The sequence below is a fragment of the Odocoileus virginianus genome, chromosome 7 (assembly GCF_023699985.2).
Source record: "Odocoileus virginianus isolate 20LAN1187 ecotype Illinois chromosome 7, Ovbor_1.2, whole genome shotgun sequence".
Taxonomy (NCBI): domain Eukaryota; kingdom Metazoa; phylum Chordata; class Mammalia; order Artiodactyla; family Cervidae; genus Odocoileus; species Odocoileus virginianus.
The window spans coordinates 59,119,955-59,146,585 of NC_069680.1; the positions used below are offsets into that span (position 1 = coordinate 59,119,955).

General features: G+C 42.0%; 1 non-coding gene across 1 annotated transcript; it reads right to left on the bottom strand.

The window, feature by feature from the left end:
• Positions 1-24,777: 24,777 nt before the first annotated feature.
• LOC139036174 (U6 spliceosomal RNA) lies at positions 24,778-24,881 on the bottom strand. Its single transcript, XR_011488906.1, has one exon. It is a non-coding gene; the product is annotated as a U6 spliceosomal RNA (small nuclear RNA).
• Between the last annotated feature and the right edge of the window lie 1,750 nt (positions 24,882-26,631).

The window sequence follows — 26,631 nt, forward strand, 5'->3', positions numbered from 1 at the left end:
TTGACTAGAAAATAGCCACATCCACATTTCAAAACTTAATTATGTTTCAGCCAATTTAAGTTTCTTTCCTGTGCACCTGCGGGTTGGCAAACTCTGTGTAAAAAGCCGTATGGTAAAAATTTTAGACTATTCAGGCCATGCAGTATACTACAGCTGTTCAATTCTGCTGTGAAAGAAACTGAACAATACATAAATGAAGGAATGTGGCTGTGATACAATAAAATTTACTTGTGACAATAAGTGGCAGGCCAGATTTGACTTGGGGGTGTGGTTTACCAACTCTTGCTTTTACTGGTTTACTTCTAGAATTTCTTTATACCTTATGTATGTAACATAAAAACTAATGTTATTGAGTGCTCCCTAGTCTATTCCAGGTACTCTGCTAAGCATTTTATATGCATTATTTTATATAATTGTCTCAAACTTTGACATGGACACTTTCATCCTGTCTTCTATAGAATGTGCATCTGAGGCTTAGAGAGCTTCAATGATTTGCTCAAGGTCACACAGGTAGGAAGTGGCAGAGCTAAATTTGAACCAACGTCAGTATGAGTATCTTTTATCAAGTTAGCAAGCGGCTGTTTCTATTAATTTTAGTTTAAATGAACTATAGGAAAAGACAACCATCTTCTGATAGATGAATGGAAAGAGAAGATTTAATTTATATGGACAGTATTCCTCAGCCATAAGAAAAGGATGAAAAAAAAAAAAAAAGAAAAAGATGAAATCTTGCCACTTGCAACAACATGGATGGACCCAGAGGGTATTATGCCAAGTGAAGTCAGACAGAGAAAGACAATACCCCATGATTTCACTTACACGTGGAATCTAAAAAACTAAATAAGTGAATAAACAAAATAGAAACTGATTCACAGATACAGAGAAAAAACTGGAGTTTTCAGATGACAGAAGGAGGTAAGAGGTTGGAAAAAATAGGTGAAGGAGATCAAGAGGTACACACAATTATAAGTCAAGTTACAGGGATGTAATGTACATGATAGTCAATGAAAAATGGAATATTTAGTCAATAATGTTACTTATACACATGATATTACCATACAGGAATTTTGTATGGTGGCTGGTTGTTACTAGATTTATTAGGGTGACCATTTTGTTATCTATGTAAATGTTAACTCATGTTGTACACTTGAAACTAACATTGTATATCAACTAGACACCAATATGAAAATTTCTTTAAAATGACAACTGAACCTGAAGTAAAATTGCTGACAAGCTATTGAACGAAGCTGAAGTTATAATAAGTGAAGATAACCTAAAATCATTTTGTCCAAATTATAATTAGAGCTATATCTATATGCAGATATATAGATTTACAAATTATCCATTTTGTAGCTAAGTTGCTAAGCTGTGACAGTCTATCTAAGCTTTTCATAGCTACCTGCATTGCAAGTCTGTTTTTGATGATCACAATCAGTTACCAACCATGGCATATGAAGAGAAACTCCAATACATTGGGGGAGTGATGTTGCTTTTAGTAGCCCTGTGTATGTAGAATAGATGCATTAAAAGGGCATCGGAGGGTTTCCCTGGTGGCTCAGTGGGAAAGAATCCACCAGCCAATGAACAATGAGTTCAATCCCTGATCTAGGAGATGGCCACATGTAGTGGAGCAGCTAAGCTGGTGCCACACAACTATTGAGCCTATGCTCTAAAGCCGGGAGCTCAACTGCCTAGGCCACCTGCCGCAACTACTGAAGCCTCCACAATGAGAAGGTTGCACCACAACTAGAGAGAAGCCCTCACAGTAATGAAGACCCAGCAGAGTTAACATAAACAATAAGTAAAATTATTTTAAAAATAGGATATCAGTACAAACTAGGGCTTTTACTCATTTTGCACTCTAAAGAGAGGTGATCATTCGGGAAAAAACTGGGGTCATAATATCCATTCAAGTTGTTCTTGTCATTACTGATTATTTTTGGACTTGGAAGAAACTTAAGAAAAAAAATTTCAAGAAAGTAAGGAGCAATTTGTCAAGGAGAAATCCCAGAGAAAGTACAGCTCTCATAGGAAATCTCACCCGTACAACCCAATCAGACACTTTAAAGCAACAAATTCTCAGAGATCAAGTCAGGATGGAGAGTACTAGATAAATTCAGTATGAGCTTTGGAAGTAAAATCACAAGACATGCTAGAGGATTACGTGGAAGGCATGAGTGGGAAAGGAGTCAAGAACCATATTAGGCTGAAGTGTGCAGGAGAAACATGTTTCTTTGAGGGAGATGTGAGGTTAGAGTGAAAATTTCTGTTTAGGTCATAGTGAGTCTAGGATATTAAGGTGCTTGAGATGGAATGATTGCTAACAGCCCCCTTTAATCAGACTTTAAAGGAAAGTGAAGGGGATCAAGAGGAGGCAAAGAAGGGAGAGACGTTGACTGGGGATGTGAGACGGCTCTGCATCTCAGCGCCTCTCCTTTCTTCAACCCTCTCGAGAAATCAGTGTAGAACAAGTCCCTCTGTTACAAGCCTGTCTTGGTATGGCCATTTAGTTCTCAACCGTATTCACTCTCATAACTTCATTTTATAATCATTCATGCGTTTGCTTAACATATATTTCCTGAGCTCTTTCTGCATGCTAGTCTGTGCTAAACTCTAGAACATGATCTGTAAGGCACAACCCCTTAAACCCTGGTGGTTTTTCCTCCTCTCATCTGTTATTCAACTTGTGTTCAAAAGGTAAACTTCATGTTAAAAGGCACTGGTCTTAAATCAGTCATTATCCTTGTAACCATCAACATACTTTACTATTTACCATTTGCTATCTATAGTGACTCACCATATTTTAAGAGTTTGCCTTTAGTTATCTGCAGAAAATCTCTCTGACTGCTTTGTAGCCTGCACTCTGTTCACACAGCCTATTCCACAGACCATTTTCCCTGAGCAGAGGGGCCAGGGACCCGTGTTCTCCCAGACTTCCTTGTTTCTCTGGATGAGCAGTTCTCAAACTTTCTGGTCTCAAGGCCCCTTTGTACTGAAAATGGAGGATGTCAGAGAGCTTTTGTTTTGTGTGGTTTTATCTAATGTTTGCCCTATCTGAAATTCAATTTTGGGAAACTTTAACAATTTAATGTTAATAAATCCATTGGATTTTTTTTTTTTTTTTTGCTGTTTGCTGGACCCTGTGGCATATGGTATCTTAGTTCACGGACCAGGGATCCAACCATAGCCTGTGCAGTGGAAGTGCAGTCTTGACCACTGGACCACCAGAGAAGTCCCTGGGTTTAAACAATTTTATGAAAAATTTATCTTCCAGAAAAAGTGGTATACTTTACTTTTTTGGAACATCTTTAATCTCTGACTTAATAGGAAAGGGTTGATTCTTATAATTGGTGTGATGTAACATGTCACATAGCCTTTGGAAAACTCTACTGTACATTTGTGACAGTGTGAGTGAACAAAGTAATGTCGTATTATTATGAAAATAGTTTCATGGGGCATCATGCTCCAGTCTGAGCTTCCCTGGACCCTACCTTAAGAACTGCTGCCCTACTTTATCTACAAAATATTCAAACAGCTCTTATAACTCAACAACAAGAAAAAATAACGCAATCAAAAAATGGTCTGAAGACCTAAAGACATTTCTCAAAGAAGATGTACAGTTGGCCATGGGCACATGAAAAGATGCTCAGCATCAATAATTATTAGATAAATGCAAATCAAAACTACAAGGAGGTCCCATCTCACACCAGTCAGAATGGCCATCATTGAAAAGTCTATAAATAACAAATGATAGATATGGTATAGAGAAAAGGGAGCCCTCCTACACTTTTGGTGGGAATTAATATAATTCCCATAGTCACTATAGGAAACAATATGAAGTTTTCAGAAAACTAAAAATTGAATTACCATATGATCTAACAATCCCACTCCTAGGCATATATCTGTACCAAACTGTAATTCAAAAAACATACATGCACCCCTGTGTTCATAGTAGCACTGTTCACAATAGCCAGAACATGCCAACAACCTTAATGTCCATCAATACATGAGTGGATAAAGAAGGTGTGGTACCACTACACACCAGTCAGGATGGCTGCTATCCAAAAGTCTACAAGCAACAAATGCTGGAGAGGGTGTGGAGAAAAGGGAACCCTCTTACACTGTTGGTGGGAATGCAAACTAGTACAGCCACTATGGAGAACAGTGTGGAGATTCCTTAAAAAACTGGAAATAGAACTGCCATATGACCCAGCAATCCCACTCCTGGGCATACACACCAAGGAAACCAGATCTGAAAGAGACACGTGTACCCCAATGTTCATCGCAGCACTGTTTATAATAGCCAGGACATGGAAGCAACCTAGATGCCCATCAGCAGATGAATGGATAAGGAAGCTATGGTACATAAAAACAATGGAATATTACTCAACCGTTAAAAAGAATACATTTGAACCAGTTCTAATGAGATGGATGAAACTGGAGCCCATTATACAGAGTGAAGTAAGCCAGAAAGATAAACACCAATACAGTATACTAATGCATATATATGGAATTTTAAAAGATGGTAATGATAACCCTATATGCAGGACAGAAAAAGAGACACAGATGTATAGAACAGACTTTTGGACTCTGTGGGAGAAGGCGAGGGTGGGATGATCTGAGAGAATAGCATTGAAACATGTATATTATCAAGGGTGAAACAGATCGCCAGCCCAGGTTGGATGCATGAGACAAGAGCTCAGGCCTGGTGCACTGGGATGACCCAGAGGGATGGGATGGGGAGGGAGGTGGGAGGGGGGATCAAGATGGGGAACACATGTAAACCCATGGCTGATTCATGTCAATGTATGGCAAAAACTGCTACAATATTGTAATTAGCCTCCAATTAATAAAAATAAATAAAAAATAATAAATACATATACAGATATAGATACAAACAAACAAAAAAAAGGAAGGTGTGGTACATACATACAATGGAATACTACTCAGCCTTAAAAAGAATTAAACAATGGCATTTGCAGCACCATGGAAGCAACTAGAATCATTTTAAGTGAAGTAAGTCAGAAAAAAGACATACCAGATAATATCCCTTATATGTAGAATCTAAAACATGGCACACATGAATCTACCTATCTATAAAACAGAAATAGACTCACAAATATAGAGATCAGACTTGTGGTTGGCATTGGGGGAGGGATAGGGAGGGACTGGGAGTTTGGGGTGGGTAGGTGCGAACTATTACATCAAGGACGGATAAAAACAAGGTCCTGCTGTATGGCATATCCAGGGAAGCATATCCAATCTCCTGGGATAAACCATAATGGAAAAGAATATGAAAAAAAAATGTATATATGTGTGTAATTGAGTCACTTTGTTGTATAGCAGAAATTAACATTGTAATTTAACTATACTTCAATTGAAAAAGAACAGCTTCCCTAGCCTGTTCTGTGTTGGACAAGGTGCAGAATGGATGTTGAGACTTTGTTTAAGTCTGGCTGCAGTGGCAGGTCTATTTCTCCCATGCAAAGAAAAAATAGACTCCTCTATTATTTACCCCACATTGGCTTTGGTTGAGTGTATAGACATGGCAATGTCATGTCTTTATTATCTTATCATGAATGTATTGGGTGTCTTGGCAATGCTGGGTTCTTTCATCCTATTTTGTCTGCTTCAACTCTGTCAAAGTTGTTCCACTGTTATTTTCATCCCTTAGTGTGGAGTTGCTGAAGGGTACTAGTGGTTCCCCCTTATGAAGATAGTTGGTTCATTGTTCTGGGATTGTTTCAGAACCCTTAGATGGGTTGGCAGCATGATAGAACTTGGGCCAGAGCTGTGACTTATCAGAGCCGTAGAGCCTTTTGTTCTTTCCCTCACTCCTGTAGCTAATTACTGGGGCAAAGACTGTATACTGAGGTAATAAAAAGTGGGGATTTTTCAGGGAGCAAGCAAGGGAAACTGTTGTTTGTCCTAGCTCCCGTCTGCTGCAGCAAGGGCCTCAATAAAGCCTTTCCTGAGTTTCTAGTCTGGCCTGTGATCAATTTCTGTTGATGATGGCAGCCAACCACCCTGGCAGGTAACATTTTATGGCGCCCAGTATGGGGTGTGTCCCCTACTGAGGAAAGGACCTGGGCACCCGTAGGACACCTAACACAGCCTCCCACGGGTGACAGGCGGCAACCTGTTCCAGCTGTTTCAGAGTCGCACGTTTGCTAACTCTGCTCCCCTGGCCCTGAGGCCTCAGTCCCCTTCCCCCCACCATTCCCCCTTTCCCTCTCCTGAAACCTCTCTACGTCCCTCTCCTCTCTCTCTGTCCTCTCTCACTTCTGTCGCCTGAGAGTGTGGTCCCCAGGCAGCTACAGAATCACTCCTCCCAGCTTGTGAGAGCTGCTCCCTCTGGCCTGGAAAGCTCACCAACCAGAGGAGGGAGGGACTCACCTCATCCCCTGCAGACCTTGGTCCAGGGCCTCCCCACTGTGGGAAGCTGTATGAGAGGGACACAGGTTCAACCCTCATATCGGGTGTGGTGGCTGGAAATTGATCCTCCCAAAAGTCTCACCTTTATTTTCCTGCTGCCAAGGGAAGTCTAGTTGGGAACAGGCTGAGGATTTCTATGTTCTGGTGCATGAGTGGGTGACAGTCTCTCCTGCGGCTTGCCATCACACACAGGACATATAAATATCTGGTTTCCAGGCTTGGTCTCCCCGGAGGGCAGTGGACACGGTGCTCCCTTCTTCACAGCCCTTCCTGGAAGCGTGCCGGTTGGTGCCTGAACAGACCCCCGCAGGGGGAGGGTGGGAATGGCAGTGCTTCTCTTTCTGTCTTTTCCGTCCCCGCACCCCGGCCCCCCCCCCCCCCCCGCCCATACCTCTCCTTTGGCCTTCAGCCCTATTCTCCAGTCCCCTTTATCCTGAAAACTTGTTTGTCTTTAAGTCTTATCATTGGTATCATTGTTTCTGATGTAGTTTTGTCTGTCCAACTGCTCCTGCAAGTCTCTGCCGATACTGTGAACAAGTGGAGCACTTCCTCTGTTCACGGAATTCTCCAGGCGAGAATTCTGGAGTGGGTTGCCATGCCCTTCTCCAGGCTGAAATACAGACACAGCCCATAGTTCCCGGAACTCCGTTCTTTGGCTGCTTAGTGGGAATTTAAAGAACAAAAAGGAAAGACAGGAGCTTGTGTCCTCCTTGCTCTGGTCTTGCAATGTAATTATCCTGCCCGGGCTCTCAGGAACCACTTGATTCACCTGTAGTCTCCCAGAGTGAGGGGGGAAGGGGCCCTTCTAAATTCAGGTGGGAAAACTATGAGATCTCTGGTTTTGTAGAAATATACTTGTCTACTTTAAACAGGTGGCTTTAATATAGACTTTTCAGAGTTATCAATATGAAGAATAACACTTTCACTGTACCTAAAGTTACCTGAAGTCAATACCTACATATTGTTTCTGTTGTAAAACCTATCAACAGGGAAATAACCTGATATGATTAAATTTTTAAGTAAATGTAACTTGTAAAAGAAGTTTTTGGTAAACTATAGGAATAATTATGTTTTGGAAACGTCCATCTAAAGCAGTCTCTAAATTTTGATAAATTTGAAAATAAGTTAATTGAGAGGAATTAATTGGATATTCAGGCCATTGCAAACCAGGTTAACTATTGTAACATTAATTGCTAAACAGGTCTAAGTTCTCATACTTTTGTTTTCTTGAGAGATAGAAGCTAGAAATGTTTGGTGCCACCTTGACATGTTCTTTATCAGTGAATGGAAAGATAATGTAAGGACAGTTCATAGTTGCTTAAGTAGGATGTGTGTTTTCAGAAAAGAAGGTATGAGGAGTGGAAAAATATTCTGATGAAAGGAAAACATGTGACTTTGTCCTAGACCTGGCTATTTCTGAGTAGGGAGAGAATAAGGGACATAAGTTGGCTACAGAAAGTTATAGAAGGTTTAGAAGAGGAACATTGAGAAAAGAATCTTGTATATGGTCAGACTTTCTAAGGTTGGGTTAAGTTTCATTAGGTAAGTGGATTTTTTAATAAACAGGCTGATGCATGGCTGGATTTGATTCCTCTCTCTCATAAGAGAACACTGTTGTCCTGGATGCTGCTTTTGAGAACATTCCATGTGAGTTCCTGTAACTTTAACTGATGTATATTTACTTTTGATTTTTTCCCCCCAACTTAATGCCAGGAACATGTACTGTTTCACAGAAACCTATGACACTATCCAATTGGGTATTTTAAAACTTTTACCAATTTTTGACAGACTCCTCAAATATCAAATTGCAATTGAAGTTCTCTTGACTTCCAGTTAACTTTGGTGTGCTAAAAGCGTTCCCTCTTTGTGTGTGTGTGTGTGTGTGTGTGTGCGCGCGCAGTCAGGTCTGACAGTTTGTGACCCCATGAACTGCAGTATGCCAAGTTTCCCTGTTCTCCACTATCTCCTGGAGTCTGCTCAAATGCCTGGAAGATCCAAAAGAGAGGTCCTAACTAATTGGGTTAATCTGTAAGGAAAAATCTGGCAGGTTCTCAGAGAACTTTGACAAATTTAGGGATGAGTTTGTCAGGCTGGAGTTGGAGGTCTCTCTCAACTGGTAGGACAGCCTGGCAATTCTGGACCGCTGTTGCACCAGGGATGAAAAGGAGCATATACTGAGAAAGCTGGGGACACACAGATGGCCTATCGGCCACCCATCCACACCAAATTTACCAGGTGGGTGGAGATGCAATCCCAGAACATGACCCACACCCGCACTATGAAGATCATGTGGGTCAGGCTAGGATGAGATATTACACTACTTGTCTATCAGAAGGAATGAAAAGCTGTGTGGCAAAGCCTGTAAATTATGATAAAGTCTGAGAGGTTATACAGGAAAACGATAAAAGCAGGCCGTCTTCCTGAGCCAGGGGACTGAGGCATTCAGAAACAACACCAGTACGAACCCTGAATTCATAGAAGGGAGGACGTACTGGTTATGCATTTTATCACCCAGGCTACTCCTGATATCCAGAGAAAATTACAAAACCTTGAGTCTGGGCCCCAAACCTCATTGTCAACCTTGATAGAGGAGGCCTTCAAGGTCAAAAAGGACCTAGGCATATAACAAGGGAGGCCAATAAGGATAAGAGGCTAATGAAGAAGAAAGCAGCTTTCGGCTGCTCTGATTCACCTGCTGTGTTGAGGGGACCCTAGAGGGGTGAGAAGATACAACAGATAGCTAGAAAGCCACCTGGGCTGAAACAAGTGTGCCTTCATCTGTAGGAGGGACACTGGAAGGGGAAATGTCCTGAGCACCCTCTGGTGGGATGACTGAGGGGCACCCCCTGGCCAGCTTCAGTTTCTTGATAATTTCTCAAATGAGACTCCTGTACACTGTTTGGTGGGCCCAAGTGCCTGCCTGTCTCCAGATCCTAGTTGGCCATCCTCATGACTCCAGCAGAGGCTTAGGTCACCCTAGACATGGCAGGTAGGAAAACTGAATTTCTTTGGACACCTGATCCACCTGCTCTGTTCTGATTTGACCAGCCGGCCCCCTCTCCAGCCATGACTGTACTGTGATGGGAGATGATGGACAGTCAAAGGGAAGGTGGTTTATGTCTCTCCTTATGTGCGGACTCGGGTCCATTATCACTACTCACTCCTTTCTGTATATGACAGAACGCCCTGTCCCCCTCCTTGGGAGAGGTTGGCTAAAAAATAAATAAATAATTAGGAGTTATATAGTCTCAGGATAAGTGAAATCCAAGTAGGTAAAGAATTACAGAAAATATATCTATTGGTAGTGATGATCCACCTGCTGGTCATCAAAATATTTTCCAGAATATCTCTAAGGAATTAGAAATCAGGTGGATCCTGTAGTTTGAGTTGGGGAGATGCTCAACATTACAAATTATTAGAGAAATGCTAATCAAAACTATAGTGAAGTACCAACTCACACCAGTCAGCATAGCCCCGATTAAAAAGTCTACAAATAGCAAACATTTGAGAGAGTGTGGAGAAAAGGGACCCCCTTCTACACTGTTGGTGGGAATGTAAGTTGCCATCATGGAAAACAGTATAAAAGCTCCTCAGAAATGGAATCACCATGTGCATGCTAAGTTGCTTCAGTCATTTCTGACTGTGAAACAGTACAAACTGCAGCCTGCCAGGCTTCTCTGTGCATGGGATTCTCCAGGCAAGAATACTGGAGTGGGTTTCTGTGCCATCCTCCAGGGGATCTTCCTGACACAAGGATTGAACCTGCATGTCTCACATCTAACCTGCATTGGCAGGCGGGTCTTTACCACTAGCACCACCAGGGAAGCCCAGTGTGACTCAACAATTGCATCCCTATGCATACATCAGACAAAACTGTAATTCAAACAGATACACGCACCCCTATGTTCATAGCAGCACTGTTCACAATAGCCAAGACATGGAAACGGCCTACATGCCCATCAACAGGGTATTGGATAAAGAAGGTGTGGTACATACATATAATTACAATGAAATACTATTTGGCCATAAAAAGAATGAAATAATGTAATTTTCAGCAACATGGTTGCAACTAGAAAGACAAATCTTAAATGATACCACTTATGTGAGGAATATAAAATGTATAAGTGAAACTGTCTACAAAACAGAACAAGAGAGAACAGACTTGTCAAGGGATTAGTGGAAGGGAGGAATGGGCTGGGATTTTGGGGTTGGAACATGCAAACCATTACATTTGGAATGGCTAAACAACGAAGTCCAACCGTATATCAAAGGGAACTGTATCCAATCTCCTGGAATAAACCATAATGGAAAAGAATATAAAAAGAGTGTGTACATAGTCATAACTGAGTCACATAGCTGTATAGCAGAAGTTAGTATAACACTGTAAATCAGCTATACTTCAATTTAAAAAAAAGCAGCGCTGTCCTGGCCTTGCTCTGTGTTGGGCAAGGTGCAGAGAGGATGTTGAGGGCTACTTGAGGAAACTAGCGTGGCTGCAGTGGCAGGTCTAGGTCTTGCGTTTAAAAGAAAATATATACACTCCTCTCATTTATTTAGTCCATGTTGGTTTTGGTTCAGTCTGGAATCACGACAATGTCATGTCTTTATTATTTCATCATGGAATGTATTGGGTGTCTTGACAATGCTGGGTTCTTTCATACTGTTTTGTCTGATTCAACTCTGTTAGAGCTTTTCCACTGTTGTTTTCATCCCTGTTGCTGTGGAGTCGCTGAAGGGTAATAGAGTTCCCCTTACCTAGACAGTTGGTTCATGGTTCTGGGATTTGGTAAAATCTTCCATGAAATACATATGCCCAGACCCCTTTGAAGCGTTGTAGCATGATAAAATTTGGACCAGAGCCAGTGATATATCAGAGCTATAGAGTTATTTCAAATAGCCTTGTGTTCTTTTCCTCACCCCTAAAACTAGTTATTCAGGTAAAGACTACACATTGAGCTACTAAAAAGTGGGATTTTTTGAGTGAGCAAGCAAAGGAATCAGTTGTTTTTTCCTGGTCCCCCTTAATGTAGCAGCGATCCCAATAAAACCTTGCCTGAATTTCTAGTCTTGGCCTCTGATCAATTTCTATTGATTAACAAGGGCAGAAACTCTGCTTGGTAACATTTTGTGGTGTCCAGCGTGGGGCTTGTCCCCTTTTGGGGAGAGGATCTGTGAGCTCCGGGGCCACCAATCGAATCTTCCCTGTGATAAAAAAGCAGTCACCTGATTCTCTTGTTTCAGCATAACCATGCTTGTTAAGCCTGCTTCTAGGCCCCTGGGGCCTCAGCCCTCTCACTCAGGCTGCTTCCCTTTCCCTTTCCTGAAATCTAGCTACTTCTCTTTGTCCTCTGTCACTTCTATCCTCTCCTGGAAAGACTGGTTGTCAGGCGGCTACAGTGTCACTCCTCTCGGCTTGTGAGACCTGCTCCTCTGGCCGGCACAGGCTCACCCTGATGGGTGACAAGCCGAGGAGGGAGAAGCTCACCTCATACCCTGCAGACCTTGTCCAGGGGCTCCCCACTGACCAGAGATTTAAGACAGTGATACAGGTTCAAACCTCATTACATGTAGTGTCTGGAAGTCTGATCCTCCTAATATCAGTCAGTTCAGTCACTCAGTTGTGTCCAACTCTGCGACCCCATGAACCTCAGCACGCCAGGCCTCCCAGTCCATCACCAACTCCCGGAGTTTAATCAAACTCATGTCCATTGAGTCGGTGATGCCATGCAACCATCTCATCCTCTGTTGTCCCCTTCTCCTCCTGCCCTCGATCTTTCCCAGCATCAGGGTCTTTTCAAATGAGTCAGCTCTTCACATCAGGTCGCCAAAGTATTGGAGTTTCAGCTTCAACATCAGTCCTTCCAATGAGCATCCAGAACTGATCTTTAGGATGGACTGGTTGGATCTCCTTGCAGTCCAAGGGACTCTCAAGAGTCTTCTCCAGCACCACAGTTCAAAAGCATCAATTCTTTTGCATTCAGCTTTCTTTATAGTCCAACTCTCACATCCATACATGACCACTGGAAAAGCCTCCTAATATTCTCACCTTTATTTTCCTGCCGCCAAGAGAAGTCTAGTTGGGAACAGGCTGAGGATTTCTATGTACTGGTGTATGAGTGGGTGAGAGACCCATCTGTGGGTTGTTGTCCCACACAGGACATACTAGTCTGGTTTCCTGACTTGATCACCCTGGTGGGCAGTGGACAGGGTACTCCGTCCTTCACTGGCCCTTCCTGGAAGCATGCAGTTTGGTGTCTAAATAGACACCTGCAGGTGGCAGGTGGAAATGGCAATCTCTGTCTCCCCCCACCATACCTCTCCCTTGGTCCTCACCCCTATACTCCCATCCCCTTTATCCTCAAAACTTCTTGCTTGTGTGTTTAAGTTTTGTCATTGGTATCTTTGTAATTTAGTTTTGTCTGTCCAAATGTTCCTGTAAGTCTCTGCTGACATTGTGGACACAGTGGATCACTGAAGCCTTGAAATACAAACAGGCCCTCATTGCCTTGGACTTAGCCTTGTTGGGGGTCCTTAGTGGGATTTTAAAGAAAAGACAAGACAAGACAGGAGCTTTCATTTTTTTTTCCCTTCTCTGCTTTTGCACTGTAACTATTCCATCAGGGCTCTGATAGCTTACGGTGAACAATGTTGGATTCATGATCTCCAGAGGATTTAGCTGCGGGACCAGGAACCGGGCTTGATCACTCAAGCGCTTTTATGTAGCAGAGTTTTATTAAAGTAAGAACAGGGACAGAGAAAACTTCTGACACAGACATCAGAAGGGGGACTGAGAGTGGCCCCCAGCTAGTCTTATCAAGGCCTTATATACTTTTTTCAGACCCACTCCCACAACATACATCTTAAATTAACAAGATTAGAGTGAACAATAGAAAGATTTTACCAGACCCACTCCCATAATATACATTTTAAGATGACAAGATTAGTCAGAAGGTTCTTGTTAAGGAGAAACATGTCCTCGAGCAAGATAACAGTGTTATATTTACTAAGACAAAGCAATGTAGAAAAGAACATTTGTCCTTTTCTCCTTGAGAGCCCCAGATCCCTTTCTCCTTCTCAAGGGCTCCAGACCCCTTTCTCGTCCTCGGGAACCCTGGACTTCTTATCAGCCTACTTAGGAATTGACTGTCTCAGCTCTCGGGAACTTCCTGATTCATCTGTAGTCCCGCCAGACTGAGACGGATAAAGAAGGCCATTTTAAACACAAGTGGGAAAACTATGAGATCTCTGGTTCTGTAGAAATTAACTTGTGTAGCTCAAACCTGTGGCATTAATTAATCCAGATCTTTAAGAGTTATCAAGATTAAGGATAGTACTTTCACCATACCAAGAGTTATAGAAAGTCAATAAGTGCATATTGTTTCTCTTATAAACTTGTTAACAGGGAAAAATAACCTGATATGATAAAACTTTAAGTACATGTAATTGGAATACAAAGTTTTGGTAAGCTATGGGATGATTACGTGTTTTGGAAATATCCATCTAAAATAGTCTGTCCAAATTTTGATAAATTTGAAACCAAATTAAGTTCAATGATGGTAATTAATTGGATATATAGGGCATTTGCCTGCAGTGTAGGAGACCTGGGTTTGATCCCTGGGTCAGGAAGATCCCCTGGAGAAGGGCAATGGCAACCCAGTCCAGTGTTCTTGCCTGGAGAATTCCATGGACAGAGGAGCCTGGTGGGCTGCAGTCCATGGGGTCACAAAGGGTCAGACACAACTGAGCAACTGACACTCACACAGGGCATTTCAAATAAGATAAAATGTTGGAACATTAATTGCTAAACAAATCTAAACTCACTTATTTTTCTCTTCTTGTGAGAGAGAAACTAAAGATATTTGTTGCCACCTTAACATGTTTTCTACTAATTTATGGAATTCTAATATAAAGGATGGGCTTCCCAGGTGGCTCAGTGGAAAGTATCTGCCCGCCAAAGCAGGAGAGGCATGTTTGATCCCTGGATTGGGAAGATCAGATCCCCTGGAGAAGAAAATGGCAACCCACTCCAGTATCCTTGCCTGGTGAATTCCATGGACAGAGGAGCCTGGCTGGCTACAGCCCAAGGGGTCTCAGAGTCAGGCCTTCGTGACTGAGTCTGTGTGTGCGCACACACGCGTGCATACACACACACACACACACACACAATAAATTAGTGGTTGCTTAAGAAAGTAGGATGATATTCAGAAAAGAAGGTATGAGGAATGGAAATATATTTTATTGAAAGGTAAAAGAATGATGTTGTCTTAGAGCTGGCTATTTTTAAATGGAGGAAAGAATAAGGGACAATGTGTGGCTGCAGGAAGTTGTAGAAGGCTTAAGGAAGGTGAGCATTGAGAAAAGAATTTTGCATGTGGTCAGGATCTTCTAAGGTAGATTAAGTTTAATTAGGTGAGTGGATTTTATTATGAATAGGCTGATGCAGGATTGGGTTTCTTTCTCTCCCTCATAAGAGAACAAAGTTGTTCTGGATGCTACTTTTGAAAACAGACTGTGTGAGTTCCGGTGCCTTTAACTGATCTATATTTACTTTTTTTTTTTCCCCATCATAGATCAAAGAATAAGCACTTTTTCACAAAAACATATGATCTTATCTGACCGGATGTTTTAAAACTTAAAAATTTTTTTTGACAGACTTCCCAAATATCAAATTCTAATTGAAATTCTTCTGACTTCCAGTAAAATTTGGTGTGCTTCAAGGGGCCCCTGGAACATCCCAAAGAGAGATCCTAAGCTAATTGGGTTAATCTGTAAGGAGAAGTTTGGCAGGTTCTCAGAGAACCCTGACAAGTTTAGGGATAAATTTGTCAGGCTGGGGTTGGCAGTCTCTCTCACCTGGCAGGACAGCATGGTTATTCTGGCCCACTGTTGCACCTGGGATGAAATGGAGCATATACTGAGAAAGTCCAGGGAACATACAGCAGGTCTACTGGCCAACAATCAACACCATTACATTTACTAGGTGGGTGGGGATGCAATTATAGATCATGACCCACATGATCATGACCCACATGGGACTATGAAGATTGAGTAGGCCAGGTAAGGATGAGATACTATATTACCTGTCTGTCAGAAGGAATGAAAAGGTGTATGGTGAACCCTGTAAATTATAAGGTCTGAGGTTACACAGGAAAAAGATGAAAGCCAGGCAGTATTCCTGAGCTGGGTAACAGAGACTTTCAGGAAGGACACCAATACAGATCCAGAGTCCACAGAAGAGGACATACTGGCCATGCATTTTATCACCCAGACTACTCCTGACATGAAAAGAAAATTACAAAAGCTTCAGGCTGGGCCTCCAATGTAAACCTTGGTAGAGGAGGCCTTCAAGGTTATAGCAACCAAGACATAACAGAGGAGGCCAATAAGGATAAGAGGCTAATGGAAAAAACACAGCTCTTGGCTGTTCTCACTCACCCACCACCTAAGGGGACCCTAGAGGGCCAGGGAGACTGAACAGACTAGCAAGGAGCCACCTGAGCTGGGGCCAGTGTGCCTTTTGTCAGAAAGAGGGGCTCCGGAAGGGGGAATGTCCTGAGCTCCCACTGGTGTGATGACTGAGGGGCAACGGTGACCAGCCCCAATTCTTGTGAGTTTCTCAGAAGAGAGATTCTGCACACCAACTGATGGGGCCTGAGCACCTGTATGGCTCCAGATCCCACTTGATCCATCCCCAATACTTGTGCAGAGCTCCGGGTCACCCTCAGTGCAGCAGGTAGCAGAACTGCATTTCTTGTAGACACTATTCTGACTTAGCCAGCCAACTCCCTCTCCAACCGTGACTGCAGTGACAGGAGTTGATGGACAGCCAAAGATAAGCAATTTTATCGGCAATCTCCCCTTGCCAATAAAAATCAGATCCGTTATTATTACTCACTCCTTTTTGTGTATGCCAGAATGCCATGTCCACCTCCCAGGAGAGACTTGTTAAATAAGTTAGGAGCTAGTATATTCTTAGGACAGGGTTAAGTCCAAGGAGGTAAAGAATCTGAACAGAGGATGCATCTGCTAGTTGTCCCAGATGACCCACCTTTTGGGCATCAAAATATTCCCCAAGACCTCCCCCAAGAAATTTGAGGACAAGTAGATCCTGCAGTTGGGATCCCTTGGTGCCAGGAAGTGCAAAACGTGTTCCCCCAATAAAAATAAGGCCTGGGGAAAACACCCCTGGAAGAGACAATATCCTTTAAAGTCTGAGGCCCTGAGGGTAATCCAAGCACTGTTCAGCTAATTTCTAAAACACAGACTTTTTAAGCTCTGCTGATCCCCTTACAACACCTTGGCCTCCTTGCTCAGAAGACTAGCAGGGAGAATCAGTTTGTGCAACACTAAGGAGCAGAGAATGAGACTGTCCTCCCTGTTCACCCCTGGTGCCAAAACCGTACTCCCTTCCCACACAACTGCCAGGGAAAGCTGAGTATTACTCTGTTTTGGATCTCCAAGATGCATTTTTCTGTATTCCCCTCCATCCCGACTCTCAATACCTTTTTGCCTTTGAATGGAGTGGCCCTGACACCCTGGAGGCTACCCAATATACATGGACAGTGCTTACACAGGGTTTTCAGGTTAGCCCCCACTTTTTTGAGAAATGCATTAGCAAGGGAATTGAGAGAACTGAGCCTTGAGAACTCTGCTACAATTATGTTGGTAATTATTGATGAATAGTGAGACCAAACAAGACTCAAATAAAAATACTGTTAGGGTGTAAAGTTTTGGGCAAAAAGGGGGTATAAAGCCTCTTTAACCAAGGCACAAATCTCAGCAATGGATTCAATATTTTGAATTTGTTTTGACTCCAGGGTCATGAGCCCTGGCCATAGATCGAAAACCAGCGATTAGTGCATTACCATCTCCAATCAGAAAGAGGTAACTCCAAGCTTTCTTGGGATGGCTGGATGCTATCTGGATTTCAAATTATGGCCTCATAGCAAAACCCCATATGAGGCTCTAAAGGGAGGGGAAGGGTACCCCTTCAAGGGAGTAAGACCACCAGCAAGGCTTGGAGACTCTAAAGATTGAGCTGAACAGAGCACCAGCTCTGGGGCTTCCAAATCTGGACAAGGCCTCTACTCTATATGGTCAAGAATTGCACTAGAAGTCCTGACTCCAAAGCTGGGACTGGACCAGAGAGCAGTGGCTTACTTTCAAAACAACTGGACTCAGTGGCCCTGGGAATGCTAAGCTGTTGTGGGCAGTAGTAGTCACAGCCAGGTTGGTTAATGAGGCTTCCAAGCTCACCCTGGGACAACACATAGATGTGTTAACCCCTCATCAGGTACTATCTGTGCTGGAAGTCAGAGGACGTCGTTGGTTGACTGGGAAAGTTAATAAGATATCAGGCCCTTCTAATGGACATCCTTGACATTACCTTAAAGGTGTGCCAAACTCTGAATCTAGTAACTCTGCTTTCATTGGTTGAGAGTGGAGACTTGTTGCCCGAGCTATAGGAACCCAAGAGAACAAACTTGCTCCCGTGGGTCTGATCTTCTAGATGAGCCTCTTGACAGCCCTGAGGTTGAATGCTTTACTGATGGGAGTTTTGTAAAAATGGGAACCTGACAGGCAGCATATGCCACAGCTAGTCTAGATGAAGTCATAAAGGCCAAGGCCCTGCCACTTCAGATATTAGCCCAAATGACTGAACTGATTGCATTAATGAGAGCTTTAGGGAGGAATACAAAATTAAATATTTTCACTTACTCTAAATGTGGGTTCCACCTGCCATATGCTTGTGCTACCATTTGTCAAGAAAGGGGAAGGTTAACTGCTAGAAATTCTCCCATAAAACAGAAGATTTTGTTCTGGCTGTTTTAGAAGCCGTGCAGTTCCCAATCTGGGTAGCAGTAATCCACTATAGAGGGCATCAGAGGAAAGGATCTGCTGTCAGCAAAGTGAACAGCAAAGACGATCGACTTGCAAAACAGGCAGCTAGAATGCAGGAACCTGGGCTTCCCAGGTGGTTCAGTTGTAAAGAATCCTCCTGCCAAGGCAGGAGACGTGGGTTCAATACCTAGGTCAGGAAGATAGCCTGGAGGAAGAAATGGCAGCCCTCTCTGGTATTCTTGCTTGGGAAATTCCATGGACAGAGGAGCCTGGTGGTCTGTAGTTCATGGAGTCCCAAAGACTTGGACATGACTGAGAGATTGAGCACACACGAACAAGTCATGGCTCTAGTGATTCAGTTCAGTTCAGTCCCTCAGTCGTGTCTGACTCTGCAACCCCCATGGACTGCAGCACGCCAGACTTCCCTGTCCATCACCAACTCCCAGAGCTTGCTCACACTCATGTCATTTGAGTCAGTGATGCCATCCAACCATCTCATCCTCTAGTGATTGGCCCCCCTGAACTTCCTAGCCTTCCCCAGTATTCCCCAGAGGAACACAAATACTGAAAAATAGGACTATGAGAAGGGAAGCACAGGCTGGTATAAAAAGGAATATGAGGTTTTAATCCCTGGGGCCCAACAATGGAAACTCACTAAGAGTTTACATGATGTCATCCATTATTGGAGGGAAGAGGCTCAAACAAACAATGAAACGAGTCATGCTGGCCTATGATTTATATGCCCACAATAACCCACACACCCATCCAACCCCCCTGCATTACCAGGTTGGTTTAACCCCGATGGACATATCCCAGGGAAGACTGATAGTTAGATTTCACCCAAATGTTCTCATGATCAGGACATAAATATCTTTTGGTGTTCATTGATACTTTCACAGGTAGGCTGAAGCCTTCCCTACATGATTTGAAAAGGCTATGGAAGTCTGTAAGTCCCTTTTGAAAGAAATAATTCCTCAGTTTGGACTTTCAAAGTCCCTCTGGAGTGATAACAGGCTCTCTCTTATAGCCCAAATCACACAGGGGCTCCTATCCCAGGGATAGACTACAAGCGACACACCCCTTCAAGTAAGGTAGAGAAAATGAACCATACTTTATAGAAAATCTTGGCAAAGCTCTGCCAAGAAACTCAGAAACCCTGGACAACTTGCTTCCTACTGCAGTCCTCTGGGTCTGTGTAGCCTCCAGGAATGGTCTGAGACATAGCACATTGAAATGACCTGTGGGAGGCCTTTTCTTATTACTGACATTCACTGATGAGGAAGTGAACCAGGCTCTGACATATATTATTAATCTAGGACAAGTTGAGAAGGCAATCCAGGATTACGCCTACAAGGTACTGTCAAGCTCCCACTGAAAACTACAGTAATGGAGCAGTTCCTTATCAAAGAAATCAAATCCTTCCTAAGGAAAGAGGGGTCCTCCCAGGACCAAGAATTGCCAAAATGGAAGGACAGCTATAAAGTAATTTTAACCACCCCCACTGCTGCCAAGCTGCAAGGGATGTTTGTACAGACTAAAACTCTTACTTCCAGAAACCCCACAGGTCACTGGAGAGGAGCAGGAAAGCTGTAAGCCAGTGGAAGATCTGAGATACCTAGTCACAAAACAGGCACCAGTCTTCCTTGGTGGTAGAGTGGTTAAGAATCTACCTTGCAATGGAAGGGACACCAGTTGAATCCCTGGTCCAGGAAGACCCCAAATGTTAAGGGCCACCTAATCCCATGCACCGCAACTACTGGAGCCTAGAGCGTGTGCCTCGCAAAAAAGAGAAGCCACCACAAATAGAAGCCTCCACCCCGAAACCAGGGAATAGCCCCTGCTTGCCTCAACTAGGGAAACACCCACACACAGCAACAAACATCCAGAACAGACAAAATAAGTAAATAGACATTTTTTAAATGCTTTTTAAAAAAAGGGGGCACCATCAACAAAAAAGTAAAACGATGTAGTGGGTTGGCTTCTATCTGAATCCTTAACAGGACTTGGGACCTCTCGTTTCCTTGGCTGATGTGGTTCTTGCCAGTCATCTGACACTTGAATATCTTCTGGTGGAACAAGGTAGAGTTTGTGTGATAACTAATACTTTCTGCTGCACTTGGATCAATGGGATAGGACATGTAAAAGTTAATATTAAGGAAATAAGAGCCCAGGAAGCTTCATAATTTTGGTAGGGGCAATTTCACCTCCCTTGTCTGGTCAACAGCTAAGAAAGCCCAAAGTTAACCTGGTTCCTTCCGTTTCTAGGCCTCTTAAAGGCTATTCTTGTTGTTCTCCTTTTCAATCCTTGTTCATTGAAACTGTTGGTTAAATGTGTGTTTTTTAGGCTCCAACAGTTTGAAATAAGGCTCATGATGACTCAAGCAATTCAGCCCATTCCAGTAGAGTGGCCCTGGTCCCTATAGGTGCTTGGAACAGTCAGCAAGGGACTTCTACACCTCTCAGGCAGGCTAGGGTCTGCAGCCTCTGTCCAGGAGGAAGAAGTTTCAGAAGAAGAGAACTTTGGCCCCTTACCGTCTTAGAATAGGGTGTTGAGTATTTTGTGGGGAATGAGACAGGCTGGGACTGGGACCCGTTGCTCAAGTGCATGATGCTTGCACCTGAATACATCTCTCCTGGAGCAACAAAATACAGAGGAACTATGTGGGGCTAAAAATAACTGCCTGCGTAGGCAGTTGGGGCAATTTCTGGACCTAAGCGATACAAAGACAGCAAAAACCCCCAACCTCCACTTCTGCGGAGCCTGGAGCATAAGCAGATGGTTGAGAGCAAGAGCAGGGTACTGTGCATGGCCCTGCACATGCCACCACCTAACAGGTGGGCAGGTACCTAAGCCACCCCTCCGGTCGGACCCTAGTCACAGCCCTACCCTCACCTCATATAAGGAGCAGACTTTCTTCCCCGTCAGGGAGAGAGCAAGCAAGGGAAAACGCTTTGGTCTCACTCCCCTATGCTGTAGAAGGAGCCCTAGTAAAACCTAGTCTGAAAAAAGAGTGTGAGATTTTTTGGTACAAAAGTCCTTGCTTGTCATTTTCTTTTCAATGTCACTAGCTTCACACACACACACACACACACACACACACACACACACACACAATGGGATATTATTCAGCCATAGAGAAGAATGAAATAATGCCATCTGCAACAACATGGATGGACCTAGAGAATATCATGCTAAGTGAAGTAAGTCAGACAAAGACAAATATATGATATCACTTACATGTGGAATCTAAAATGATGTTACGAATGAACCTATTTACAAAGCAAAAACAGACTCACAGACTTGGAAAACAAATTTAGAGTTACCAAAGGGAAAGATGTTGGGGGCAGGGATAAATTTGGAGTTCGCAATTGACATATACACACTTCTATATACAAAAGATATAACCAGGGAATTCCCTGGTGTTCCAGTGGTTAGGATTTCGTGCTCTCACTGCCTAGTGCTGGAGTTCAGGCCCTGGTCGGGGAGCTTAAAACCACAAGCCGGGTGGCATGGTCATAAATAAATAAATAAATAAGGACTTCCCTGGTGGTCCAGTTGTTAAGAGTCTGCCTGCCAATCAGGGGGAAGGGGTTCAATCCCTGGTCCAGGAAGATACTACATGCCTCGGGGCAATTAAGCCCAGGAGCCACAACTACTGAAGTCACTGTGCCCAAGAGCCCGTACTCTGGAAGAAGAGAAGATACCACAATGAGAAGCATGGACACAGACTCTGACAAAAGAATGGATATATCGCATAGAAGAATGAAATTAATGTATCTGAACAACACATATGTAAAAACCATATCAAATAAAAAGTTAAAAGACAAAAAATAATATAAGAACTAACACTATAGTACGAAGAACCTATGCAAAAGTCATAAAAAACTAATTAAAACATAATTTAAATAACCAATCAGGGAAAGATAAGAATTCTCGGGGTATGGACTGTTAATGCTAGACAATGACAATCACACATTTGCCTGAATAGCATATAGAAACAACCAGGGACTCCCTGGAGTCCAGTCGTTAAAGTCATGCGTTCTCACTGCTAGGTGCATGAGTTCAATTCCTGGTCCAGGAATTAAGATCCAAACACTGTGTGCAGGACAAAAAAAAAAAGCAATAGAATTAACAAACGCTTCTATGTTATATATCAATTGTTAAGAGCAAATTCCAAGAATGGTATCAACCTTCCAGGAAATAATACATGCTTGTGTAACACAACCAGAGATATGAGTACAACAAGACCCAATGCAGCCAAAGATAAATTAAAAATTTTTTTTAAAGTTTAAAAATAATCAAAAAGCACTTACTGTATAACACAGGGAACTCACTCAATATTCTATAATAACCTATATGGGGAAAGACTCTGAAAAAGAATGGATATATGTATAATTGAACCACCTTGATGTATAACTGAAACCAACACATCATTGTAAAACAACCATATCCAAATATAAAAATTAAAATAAAAAAAAAAATAAAGAACTAACACTCTAGGTAGAGACCTGGCAAAAGTCCATAAAAATTAAAGTACATAATTTAAATAACAATTCAGGGAGAAGAGTAAGAAATATCTCGGGGTATTGACTGTTTTAACTGCTAGACAAATGACAACACACATTTGGACCTGAATAGGCATTAGAAAACAATGTAGGGACCTCCCTGGCAGTCCAGTCGTTAAAGCTCAGCGTTTCCACTGCAGGGGCATAGGTTCAATTCCTGGTCCAGGAATTAAGATCCTGCATGACACTTGGCAGGACAAAAAAAGAAAAGCAATAGAATTAACAACACTGCTCTATGTTATATATGAAAGTTGTTAAGAGCAAATTCCAAGAATTCTATCACAAGGAAAAAATACTTATTAAAAAATTTTCTACCTGCATGACATTATGGATTGTCACTAAACTTATTGTGATCATTTCGTGATGTATGTAAATAAAATCATTATGCTGGACACCTTAAATTTATACAGTGCTATATGTCAATTATATATCAATAAAACTGAAAGAAAAAAGATCTCAAAAATATGGCTAGATTTAGACAACTAATAGGCTGAAAGCATTCCTTTATTCATTCACTTATTCAACAAGTGAATGACTACTATCAGAAGACAGCATTTGTCAATTCTGATCTGTTATCTGAGAAAAACACTGAAAACTGCCTGTGAATTTTAGGGTCTTTCAGATGGGGTAGGCTATCTTTGGGGGAAAAGCTTGGTTATTAAGGACAAGATTGCTTAAACGCCACTCTCATTTTTTGGCTGTGTGTCTCAGGGGCCACACTGGGTGTAGGAGAGACTTCTTCCGTTACAATTGCTGTGGGGAAAGTTTAGCAATTGCCTGTGGTTCAGTGGAGTTTTCTTGGTTATCTGCATCTTGTTCGTCTGGGTTGTCTACTTTGCTTCTCAGATCAGTTTGAGCCAGGGCTGTTAGTTTTTCCCCAAATCGTGTGAGAGGGGAAGAGCTTGATAGATTTGTGGGGTTTTTTTCATTTTTAAAAAATTTTATTTTTCACATGAAAAGATGCTCAACATCACTCATTATCAGAGAAATGCAAATCAAAACCACAATGAGGTACCATTATACGCCAGTCAGGATGGCTGCTATCCAAAAGTCTACAAGCAATAAATGCTGGAGAGGGTGTGGAGAAAAGGGAACCCTCTTACACTCTTGGTGGGAATGCAAATTAGTACAGCCACTATGGAAAACAGTGTGGAGATTTCTTAAAAAGCTGGAAATAGAACTGCCATATGACCCAGCAATCCCACTTCTGGGCATACACACCAAGGAAACCAGATCTGAAAGAGACACGTGCACCCCAATGTTCATCGCAGCACTGTTTATAATAGCCAGGACATGGAAGCAACCTAGATGCCCATCAGCAGACGAATGGATGAGGAAGCTGTGGTACATATACACCATGGAATATTACTCAGCCATTAAAAAGAATACATTTGAATCAGTTCTAATGAGATGGATGAAACTGGAGCCCATTATACAGAGCGAAGCCATCCAGAAAGATAAAGACCATTACATTATACTAACACATATATATGGAATTTAGAAAGATGGTAACGATAACCCTATATGCAAAACAGAAAAAGAGACTCAGATGTATAGAACAGACTTGTGGACTCTGGGAGAAGGCGAGGGTGGGATGTTTCAAGAGAACAGCATCGAAACATGTATATTATCTAGGGTGAAACAGATCACCAGCCCAGGTTGGGTGCATGAGACAAGTGCTCGGGCCTGGTACACTGGGAAGACCCAGAGGGATCGGGTGGAGAGGGAGGTGGAAGGGGGGACCGGGATGGGGAATACATGTAAATCCATGGCTAATTCATTTCAATGTATGACAAAAACCAGTGCAATGATGTAAAGTAATTAGCCTCCAACTAATAAAAATAAATGGAAAAAAAAATTTATTTTTAATTGGAGGATAATTACAATATTGTGATGGTTTTGGCCATACATCAACATGAATCAGCCATAGGTAATAAAAATTTGGAATGTTTCAAGAATTTGCGTGTTGTCCTTTTGCAGGGGCCATGATAATCTCTATATTATTCCAATTTTAGTATATATGCTGCCAAAGCAAGCACTTATTTTTGTTTGTGACTAGAAAATAGCCACATGCATATTTCAAATGCTATTTTTCTTAGCCAATTAGTTTTCTTCTCCATGTACTTGGGGGCTGGCAAATTGTAAAGGGCCAGATGGTAAGTATTTTAGACTTTTCAGGCCAAGAAGTCTGCTGTAGCTATTCATTGCTGCTGTGAAAGCAACTGAAGACAATACATAAATGAAGGAATGTGGCTGCATTACAAAAACAAAAATTTACTTGTGAAAATAGGTGGCAGGCTGGCTTTGGCCTGGAGGCATCATTTACCAACTCTTGCTTTTATTGGTTTACTTTTAGATTTTCTTTATACATTATGTAAAAAACGTACTTATAAAAGCTAACATTATTGAGCAATACCTAGTCTATTCCAGATAGGCTACTAAGGACTTTGAGACAATTATATGAAATAATGCATGTAAATTTTGACACGGATACTCTCATCCTCCTCTTACAGAGTTTTCAGCTGAGGCTTAGAGAGCTTCAGTGACGTGCTCAAGATCATACAAGTAGGCACTGGCAGAACTATTATTTGAACCAAGGCCAGTATGAGTATCTTTTACCAAGTTAATAAGTTGCTAGTTCTATTAATTTCAGCTTAAATGGACTATAAGATAACCATCCATTGATGGATGAATGGATAAAGAAAATGTCGTATATATACACAGTAGAATATTACTTGGCCATAAGAAAAGTGTGAAATCTTGCTACTTGCAACAATATGAATGGACACAAAAGATATTCTGCTCTGTGAAGTAAATTAGACAGAGAAAGACAATACCCCATGATTTCACTTACATGTGGATTCTGAAAAACAATAAATAAATTAACAAAACAGAAAACAAACTCATGGATACAGAGAACATATGGGGCTGCCAGATGAGGAGAGGAAGTGAGAGGTTGGGCAAAACAGATGAAAGAGATCAGGAGGTACACACTCACAATTATAAGTCATGGGGATGTAATGTATAGCATAATCTGTAATGAATATAATGTATAGTCATAATAGTCCTTATAGATGTAATATTGCCATGCAATCACTTTGCATGGTGACAGATGGTTACTAGACTTAACAGGCTGACCATTTTGTAATGTATATAAATGTCATGTTGTACATGATGCAAATATTGTATATGAGCTATACATCATATGAGAAAAATTTAAAGCAACAACTGCATGTGAAATAATTTACTGACAAACCATTGAACCAGGTCAAAGCTATATTAAGGGAAGATGAACCCAAAAACACATATTTTCCAAATCATATTTATAGCTATACCTATTATATATATAGATGGCTTCTCTGGTGGCTCAGTGTTAAAGAATCCATCCACCAATGCAGGAAACTCAGTTTCGATCCCTTGGTTTCGATCCCTTGGAGAAGGAAATGCAACCTACAACAATATTCTTGCATGGGAAATCCCATGGACAGAGGAGGCTGGCAGGCTACAGGCCATGGGGATGCAAAGAGTCAGACATGACTTAGGGACTAAACAACAACGATATATATAGATACATAGATGTTAAGGTTAAAATTATCCATTTTGTGGATACATGTATATGTATAGCTGAGTCCCTTGCTGTTCACCTGAAACTACCACAGCGTTGTTAATTGGCTATACCCCAATACAAAATAAAAATTTAAAGTTACAAAATAAAATTACCCATTTTGTGGCTAAGTTGTCATTGCAGTATTTCTAAACTTTTCCTAGTTATCTCCATTGCAGGTCTGT